The sequence below is a fragment of the Symphodus melops genome (assembly GCF_947650265.1).
Source record: "Symphodus melops genome assembly, chromosome: 18".
Classification (NCBI taxonomy): domain Eukaryota; kingdom Metazoa; phylum Chordata; class Actinopteri; order Labriformes; family Labridae; genus Symphodus; species Symphodus melops.
The window spans coordinates 2,893,517-2,903,736 of NC_136708.1; the positions used below are offsets into that span (position 1 = coordinate 2,893,517).

At 41.6% G+C, this 10,220-nt stretch overlaps 1 long non-coding RNA gene across 1 annotated transcript; it reads right to left on the reverse strand.

Annotated features, from left to right (window-relative positions):
* Positions 1-4,359: 4,359 nt before the first annotated feature.
* On the reverse strand, positions 4,360-9,535 carry LOC306839948. Its single transcript, XR_013781276.1, has 4 exons — positions 9,363-9,535; positions 8,477-8,647; positions 4,595-4,764; positions 4,360-4,491 (listed from the first exon to the last, which is right to left on the reverse strand). It is a non-coding gene; the product is annotated as an uncharacterized lncRNA (long non-coding RNA).
* Between the last annotated feature and the right edge of the window lie 685 nt (positions 9,536-10,220).

Sequence of the window (10,220 nt, forward strand, 5' to 3'; positions counted from 1 at the left end):
ATATAATAACAGCCCCCAACGGAAATAAACCAAAAGTGTATAACAGATCTGCAGCTGTTAACTTAATAATCCCTCCCACTAATACATCAGTCAAAGCACATAATTAAAGTTTAATAGCAAATATACTCACAGAGATTTGTTTGGTTTGTGGGATTATAACATTAAAAGTTGTACATGTGTGTTTCCTTTGAGTCTGTAGATTGTTGTTACATTACTTTCTTTAATGCAGCACTACGTTCAAGTTGAACCTCGGGAGAGCGTTGGTGGTAACTGCGCCGCAGCGTTTATCAGGTGATTCACATTCGAGCGTCCCAGTGATCAGGACGTCACCTCGGGAAGACCTACATTCAATGGCGTGTTAATAAAGTCTCCTTGAAATGACTTTTATTTTTACAATCAGGCTTTAAAACGGTTTAGGACGGTGTGAGGTTTAACCCCTGACACAACAATCTGACAAACAGGGACGACTATTTTTTTTCTTATCTGGATGAAAGGACACAGGAAGCCGTCCCCTCCATGTGCAGCGCCATCTTCTATGTGGATAGAATCACATCAGGGCAAGCGGATCAGACCTTGGGGAGAGGCGGATTCATGGACCTTTTAGCTATGGCAATTCAGTTTTTGTAAATTCTTTGTTTCTTCTGTGACGTTTAGTCACGTCTGTCTTTGAGACCAGTTGAGGAAGCAGTCGACCGTTTGTAGCTGCAGGGCAAACTCTTAGTGTTGTTTCCAGATGGCATGGTTCCAGATGTGAGGTTAGGTTTTTTTTTTGGTACTTTACAAAAGAATCTTTTTTGGTTTTTTTTGCAGGATTTTGTTGTAGCTTCCACTTACTTTCAGAACCTCTTGATTTTTCCATCTGGAAGTGGTAGATCTCTGTATTCACATGTAGAAGAATACTCTCTCCTGATTGAGTGTAAAGCATTGTGCAAAAGTGAAATAGTGACACTGGTCGACCTAGTGTCAGTCGGACACACTGGTTAACCTGTTAGGACTGTATTGTGTGTCTGCAGGTGTACTGTGGACATCTAGGAGTCCGCGTGAATGCGAGTGTTGGCGTCAGCCGCTCGAGTGGAATTGCTCACGGTGGGACAGATAGGCAGCAGCTGTGAGTAATTGTTTCGCTCAGTCGCCGAGGCTCATCCTGGCCCTTTAGAGATAAGCTGGAGTAAATCTCCCTTGATGTCCTGGGAGAGCAGGAGAGAAGATGCAGACGGAAGAGAGCAAACACCAGGCCATGGCCAGCCTCTGTTTGAACTGCCTCTTCAAGACCCACAGCTTCAAATGACTTTCTCCATCGAGGGAAAGGAAAAGGAATGGAAAGGAGCCATTATTCTGCTGCTCCTGGTTGATGTTTCGTGGCTTTAATGCAGAGGAGTTGTCTTATATTTATAAGAGTCAAAAAGGGGAGACGCAGAGATTGAGAGGAGAGACGGGGGGGGTTCTGTTGTCTGCACTCCTGTTATACACGAGTGGAGGGATACACCGGCTGTGAGCTGGCTTTGAAATGGGCTAAATATGGGAGCGGGTACAAAGGAGAAACTGCATCGGTTTGGTGACAGCACCATGCAGATGAACAACCGTCTTCAAAAGCTGTGAATCCACTGAGTAGATACGACCCGCACTATCATCTAAACCCTTCGAAAAGAACAACAAAAAAGCTTTTAAATGTATTTGTTGTCTGTAGCTTCTTCTTCTTCTTCTAGTGAGTCTTACTCCAGTGTCTACGGAGTACATCTCAAGTGTTTAGTGCTGCAGAATAAGTGCCAGTACTCCATTTGTGAATGCAGATAAAATGATTATTATGATATTTCTTTTTAATTTGGCCCTTAATATAAAGATTTCATATATTTACTGAAGAGTGGAACGCTCCAGCAGATTTCTTCAGCCTGCAACATTAAAACAGGTCTTATGGCTGCAACATATAACACGTGAGCAAATGCACCCCATCAATGTTCATCAACATAACACCGAGTCGTCGCAGCATGCAACGTGTGAGAGAGTGAAAAAATACATACAGCTCACTGCCAACCGTTTATTGATGAGCCTCGTGTTGTGATTTGAGACCCTGCGAGCACCAGGCATTCATTCGTCACATGTGACAACACTGCCCCACATGTTCCCAAACACACACAGTAGTGATGTCTGTGTGTGTGTGTTCAAACAGGGAGCAACAGACAAATACACTGCTGCAGTTATGTGCAAACTTACACTTAAAAGGATTATTTCACCACTTTTATTTTAGGAGAAATCTCCCTCTCCGTGCCCCCCAGGGGGGTCCCGAGCCACACTTTGGGAACCATCGATTCAACGGGTCAGTGTGGACACTTAGCGTTCGATGCCGCCCGATGTGACGTCACATCTAACACTCGTCTTGTGTTAGGAAACGATGTAAAGAGAGTGTAACTTTGTCCCAAAAGATGTTCGATTTTTTTTTTTTTTTTTGAGCTACACTGACCAAAAAACAGACATTTTACATGACATGACACAGAGTCAACTGTGGCCTCGATCTTTTAGTTTGCTAATGCAGCGACCCGTAGTTTTGTCCCAAGATGCATTATACGTCCAACAACGCCTAAAAGTTTATTAAAAATCGTTTGCTTTGGTGCAACTGTAACATTACCATATTTGTTACAGAGGTACAATAAGATGTGTTGCAGTAAATTAGCTTGACATTCCCTGAAGTGTCTCTCTGGTTCATGTCCATGCCTGTATTACAGTGTTGATGATAAAAGACGAGATGAGTCAGAGTGCTGTTGGTTCTCTTTCCGGGCCTCGTCCCGCTGACAGCTGTGACTCTCTGGGAGGTTGTGTTGGGGGTTCAGTGTGTGCTCGGCCCCCCCCCCCCCCGCCCTGCAGCAGTCAGTCAGTTAGCTGATTAAAGTTTCCTGCTGTCTGTGGAATGAAGAGCAGCATCGCTCCAGTCCCATCACAACATTCCTCACTCGACTACAGACCTGGGAGGAAATCAAGGCATCGGTCGGTTCCCCTTAAAGCAACCTCACCAGCAAACGATATAAAACCTTGTTTGCAGCTGATCCTGACCAGCTACCATCTCAGCACTGTGTGTCCATCAAATCACAACGAGTTCCTTTAGTGCTCGCAGAGGGAGGGATCCCCTTCTCTACAACCTCATGCATGTTAGTGCGACTTCAGGAACCAGAGACTCCTGAACTATTTATGAAAAAATGATTCCTCGAAGAAAAAGAGAAGAGTTAGTACGAGCATCAGCGACTTAAGTTACTAAGAAGACAACAAACCAACCATGAACGTACAAACTAAAGTATCAGAAGTTTAGACAGATGTAGAATTTTGCATTGGTAGATCTTGCAGATTGCTGCCTACCTTCTTATGCCCTTAGCTTTCTTGTGAACAGTGTTATTATGTTGTGTTTTTTTAAATCTCCCGATCCCCTCTCGTCTTTATGAATTTGGTAAAAGATCATCTTCTTTTCTGCTCCTTTAAACCAAAGAAATCAACAACCCAAGCAGCATGCTCCTCCACAGGACATCTTAAAGCCCTTTCACAGACGATGGAGAGAGAATCTGTTGGCTTTTGTTCCAGTATTTAATACCTGTCGCTTGCCACGTTTGCCCTTTTTGATTAGTTTTATACATATTGTACTTTGTCACCTTTTCTTTGTCCGTAACTTAAACTGTTCATAAGAAAATGTCACTGTAAGTCTGAGTAAGATATAAGATACATATTTCTATTTCACAGCAAAAACTCACATTTCTACTCAAAAATGTCACCTGTGCCATAATCACCTGGCATGTCGAGATTTAAAGGTACCATATTTAAAGATATATGATATAATAATAGTTTTACTTTGAAAGCAATTTAGGTCTTTTCTTTTATTGAAGTCTTGTAATAAGACGTTCTTCTAGACTTGTCAGGTAAAGGTGGATTATTAAGTTTGAAGAGACATTTTTGATTATAAAATTAGACTGTACACCAACTAAGTTTTCGTTGTGTAAGAGTTTAGAGAAATCCACTAATTACAGCTGTTGGCTGTATCTTCTGTCACGAGAGCTGGTAGGATGCAGATGCAGACATAGATAATATAATAACAGACAATTTACTTTAGAAAACTTTTTAAAAACGAAAGTGAAGAGCTCACATCAAGAACAAAATACATCCTGTTTTGTATCTGTGCCTGAAGTCTGCATCCTCCTGCTGCTGCTCAAATCTTTCTGCAGTGAGGAAAGAATTATTTCACAATCCCAACAGACCCCCGCAGGAGGCGTCTACTCACTCACGTTTACTGTGGAATTATAAGGGGAAAAGTTGGTTAAAATACTGACACCACCAGCACCTCTGCTTTGCATTTATTTTTTATTAAAATGACAGGAGGCCCTGTGCTTGTCCTTGTTTGACTTCCTCTCCGGGTTGTTACATTCTGTCCACCTGCAGCACACTCGCAGTGTATTTGAAACAGAGCAGGTGATAGTGGCGTGAGAAGCACGCAGTGGAGACGGCACGCGCTGCTAGCTGTGAAAACACAACGATCGAGGAGAACGCGGCACGAGTGTGGAATAGAACATAAAAAACACTGAAATGTACCTCTGATTTTAAATCTTAATAAAAGAACTACGTGGATGTACGTCATGCACCGTCGGCTACTTGTTGGCTGAAGAGAGTTTTTCAGCAGTTCTGAAGTTAGCTGGTGATTCTCAGTCAGAGCGGCGCAGCCTTCCCTCTGGGTCGCCCATGTGATGAGGAGCGGCAGGCGCCGGTAATGCAAAAATAATCTGCTAATCTCCACTGTAATTAAACAGATGGAATGAGGTCTTTACTGCTCGCCTCAAATAAACCTTAAATTCCCCCCCAGCCACAGACAGAGCCGTGCAGAAAGGAGCAAAGAGGAGGAGGACTGCAGTGAGATCAGAGGAGGACCTGGAATCCGCTCCTGTCTAAACAAAGCCAGAAAGTCAGTGTCTGTCACTTTTGCTTTTAGCAACTCACAGGATATTTACTTAGATAATATAACCTAAAAGTAATATTTCAAGATGAATCTGTATCATTAACAAAGACAGCGTTAATAATAGATGAACAAACCACTGTGTCACCCACTGGTTTCTCCGCTTTTGGCAGCCGCCATGTTGGTTTTACTGCAGCCTGAAGTGACCAGGGAACTTCCTAACATGAAACTATCAAAGCTGAAGATTCAACAGATGACGCTAAAGCATTAGCAGGCTAATGAGCTAAGTGTACTCTCAGGTTTCAGGCAGATTGAAACCGATGTGATGGAAGAAGAGAAGAAGGGAGAACTCATGAAACGTAGTGAACTCGCTCCCACAACTCTACAACACACATCAGGGAATTTAAAATAACCACATCACCATAAATCACTACACCTTATGTCTTTACCTCTCCGCTGAAAAGTCAACAACAATCCCAACTCTTAAGAATTGACTGACAAAGAAATAAAAGTGTAAAAGCCGGGGAAACGTCACTCGAAATTCACTCGTCAAGCAAACCTGAGCTGAGACTTCTTGAATATCCTGGTAGTGCCAGAAATCTTTACATGTTTGCATTTAAAAAAAAGAAACACACACCTGATGTTCAACGATTGAATTAGCTGAGATCATACCTCGCAGAAAGGACGCAGTTCTCAGCTGTCAGTCAAAGAGGCCACGCCCCTAATCATGCACAACTTTAAGCCTTGATGTCATCCAAACAGAGTAGTTGCATAAACATGCAGCTCAGTTCAGTTGTCATGGATGAAGAAATGAGCCAATGAGACCAAGACTGTTTTTAGTGCCAGCCTGTAAACTCGTTTATTTCTGCTGTAAAGTTTGACTTGTTTGATTATTTCATTAACAGCCCGTTGAATTTTCTAATTCATCTCGAGATGTTTTTACATTTAAAAAAATGAATGCATATTTCTTTGCAGAGTGAGCCCTGAATAAAGCCCTCATCAGCTATCCTATAACACAGTTTAAGATGTGTAAGGAGCGATAGAATCAGTTTGTCACTTTTTCTGTTCATAGAAAAAAAAAATCACCTCCAGATATGTGCAATCCATCGTATTGATTTAACCCTCCTGTTGTCCTCTTTTTCTGTATACACCCCGTGTCCTCCGGGTCAAAATGACCCGTCTTCACTAAACCCCTAATATAAGCAGCTTAATTGAATTTAAACACCAAATTTCATCTTGTTTGAAGAAACAACTTGTCATTCACCACAAAATGTGTGAATACCTGAGTTTTCCCCCTTCACTTCATTTCTATAGGTTATGAAAAGAAAAGAGTTTTGAATGAAGTTTTATTCATCCCAATGACTCAGTTTCTTAATTTTCTCTTTCTTTCTTTTTTTTTCAGTGAACAATTTAAGACAATATACAATACAAAAATATGAAAAATAACATAACCCATTGAACTAATTGCCACATGTAGGGCAGTATGCAAGTGCGCAGCCTTTGCAGATATATTTCTTACACCTGCAGCACACAGTATGTGTTTTACAGTCCTTCTTTTGAAGGCAGAACTGACATCTCTTCCTCTTACTTGCCCTAGCTGGGGAAGTGGCTGTGGTAGCTAGATCCTCAGGTTGATCAGGAGCTCCAGCACTCTGAATAGCCTTCACAACTGCTGCTGAGGCTTCTGTGCGAGGGACATGCTTCCTTCTTTCAATGAGTGGAATTACAAGTGCCTTTCCCAGCTGCTCCAGGAACACCCTCCTCTTGTTCTACTTACAAGACATCCAGGTCGGGTTGATCTCCCTCCAAATCACAAAGGCATTGTAGGAGGAAACATCAATGATGTTGTGGAAGATGACCAGGGGCCAGCGGGCAGTCATCCTTCTGCAGCTGTATGTTCCAATCACCTTATCTAAGTTGTCCACACCTCCCTTGTTGCGGTTGTAGTCTAGGATGATGACTGGTGGGAGCTCAGGCTTGTTCTTTCGAACTGTACCAACCATGGTGATCTTCCTCTTCAGGAGCTGCTGTCCAAGTTCATAAGATGTGAAGAAGTTGTCACATGTGACATTGTGACCCCTCAGTCCCTCTGTCACATCAAGCACAACTCGCATCCCCTGGTTCTTCTCTGGGCATCCACTAGCCGTCTTCCCGGTATAGATTTGCATTTTCCAAGTTCTGCATGCCTGCCGTGTTGGTCATATGCTGCTGAGGACCATGTTATTTTGCCATTTTTTGAAAGGAAGGTCTCTCTTTCAGCTTCAGGGTTTTCTTCTTCTTCTGAAGATGATTCAGCATGCTCTGGGTTGTATTCCTCCCCATCTTCTTCTTCTGATACATCCTCCACTTCTTCTTCTGAATCAGAGTTGTCTTGCTGGACATCTGAAAAAATCAGCTCTAGAGCCTCTTCAACGTTATATCGCACACTCATGGCTTCGGCACAGACAGAATTCGGGGCCCTGTCATCTGCAGCCCCTTTATAATCTCTGGAAATCCACAGAGAAAGAGCTCTGCAGTCTGCGAGAACGCCTTTGTGTCATTTACTTCTGCTACTGTCTTGTTCACGTTTACTGCTAATTGATCTGAGACTGATCAAAGGCACAGTAGTCCGCGAGAAGACCACTTCTGCAACTGCTTGACGAAAACAACTAAACATTGTAACATTCTGTGGCGTGTAAATAACTCTGTGACCTTGATTTCAACTCTTTTTGTCTCACGGGTCATTTTGACCCGAAGACCACCTTTGTACCTTTTTTTGTACAGCTTACATGGAAATGTGAATAAAAGCAACATTTCACTTTTTCTACTGTTGGTGCCAATCTAGGCAAAGTCATAAAATTTCAAGTTAAAAAAATATCGTTAAGAGGATTTTTTGGGGGGTTTTAACACAGTGGCGGGTCATTTTGACAACAGACAACAGGAGGGTTAAAAAATAAATTTAAGAAAAATCAAGTGAAGGTTGCTCCAGCGACTCATCTGTGTCTCTTTGGTCTCAATCTGTTGGAAACATTGTGCTTTTGTTTTGGTATTTATTTGACTGTGTTTGATTGTGTGATACCAACCAGTGATGAATATTTGATATCTTTCATGCTGACTCAGCACTTTTTATTCTAAAGGAAGCTGCAAAGATCTCAGTCAGGGATCACTGTTGTTTATTGAAGGCTGCTGTATTCAGTGCCTCCTACGTTTTACTGTGTTAGCTTCTTTAATGTATTTCGTCTGTGATGCCTTACTGCGAAACCAATCGCCCTTCAGGGACAAATAAAGTACAAGTTGAAGATTTTATCTACTCAAACAGACTTTCAAGGTACGGTCAAAGATAATCTTTTTAGAGTGCAGGAAAGAGAGATGCAAAGAGAGTTACTAAGATGAAAAAAAAAAGAACATTCACATACTAAAGTAAAACAGCCACTGAGCTGCTTCAGTGTGAGGAACTGTTTTTATTTAGTCGATCAAGACATTTCTGAAAATAAATAAATAAAAACATGTCTGGAAAAAAAAACAAAAAAACTGCAGTCCTCAGTGAAAACATAAAAAGCCCAGAAATGCTTTCACCTTTAAAGCCAATAATGACACAGAGACGTCTGCAGGCAGAAAAATGGAGCATCCACATCCTGGAAGAGCCGGGACCTCGACCTCAGGTGAGACATCTTTGAACCGACCCAAAAGCAGGATTTTAAAGGTGATGTCCTTGTGCAGAATAGAAGTGCTCTCTGACTCGGCTGCCTGAAAATGTGGAGTGAAGTATACGTTCAATGTGGAATAATTCGACCAAGAGAAGCAGTGCTGTTATGAAAGCAGAGCTGGTCATAGCCTCTCAGCCGCCTGTATGACACTGCTGTTCCATATTATCGTCCAGACATTGAAATAGCTACGAGACACAGTTACACTCACAATTTATTCTTTGCTTTGAGTTGAAAACCACTATAGGGTGTTTTCACTGTGGACCCGAGCATGATTTCTCTCTCCTCTCCCCTTCTGATCTGTGTGTTCACATTAACTTGTTGCACTTCCTGTTTTATTTCTTGCTGTTCTTGTTTTATTTGTATCGTTTACATCGGCACCTTTGCACATTTGTTTTCTCCCTCAATAAGGACTTAAATAAAATCATGATAACAGGCACATCGCTCCTTGTCCAAGGACAGTGTAGCAGACTTTTAGTTTGAAATCTTAAACAAAGAAAGTTGATCTAATTGCAGCTTTTCGACCTGTTTAGGCAAAAGTGGCTCCAATGAGCAAACTCAAAATTCCACAATATCACTTCAGTCATCTTATTTCAGTTCAAGTCAGTGTTCAAGAAAAAAACAAAAAAAAACAGAGGAGTGAGCCCTCCTGTCAGCCACAAATCTTCTTTGAATACAAAATTCGGACTAAACAAAAAGCAAGGAGTGAGGCCTCATACCAAGTCAAACATCTCTGACGGACACCAAACAAAACGTACCTCCGGTACCGGGAGAAGTTCGTGAACGGCGGAGGTTCGTGAGGTGGAGGATCCTGACCCATATTTCTCGACCACGGGTCTCCGAGCCGACTTCCGAGCCGGCGGACACGGACACGCGCACGTACACGTAACAGCTGTACACGCAACAGGTGCACTGCACTGCCTGCTTTCAGGCCATTGGCTCACAGGTGAAAAAAAATCAGGGTGATGCGGAACTATTCAAATTGTGCACATCTATAATTACAAATGTGATTGAAAAACTTTTTTTTTTATTAAATAAATTCATCATTAACACAGAATAAAACTCTGTCTTTACTTTTACTAATATTAATTAATACATTTTTTCAAATGTTTGTCTAATGAATAATATAAATGCAAATTGAATCAGTCAATTCAGAACCGATTTTAAGGTTCATCAATTCATGAGCTTATTATAATGAACTCTGTTTAAGTGTGTGATTATTCTGTTAGAAACGTCCAGGCTCAGTAAACAGCACATTAAAGCTTTAAAGGCAACTCACCGCTTTCTATTTATACCACAGAGAAGAAGCTTTACAGGCTTACAGTGAAATAAGGTGAAAAACAATCTTTCAAAGTGGAGCATAGGAAGAAATGAAGTCAGGAAAGTCGTATTTATGGATTTATTTCTCTGATTTAAATTAAAGAAAAAAGCAATTTAAATGGATACTAACATACAGTCAGACCTGAGCAATCGATCCATGAAGCCTCCTGCACTGTGTGTAGGTTAGAGACTCCAGATCAGAGGTACCGCAGAAACAACTGTCCTGAAGATATTACAAAGAGGAAAGAGAGACTCAACGTGTCTGAGAGAGTCTCAAAGTTGTTTCATGATTTTAT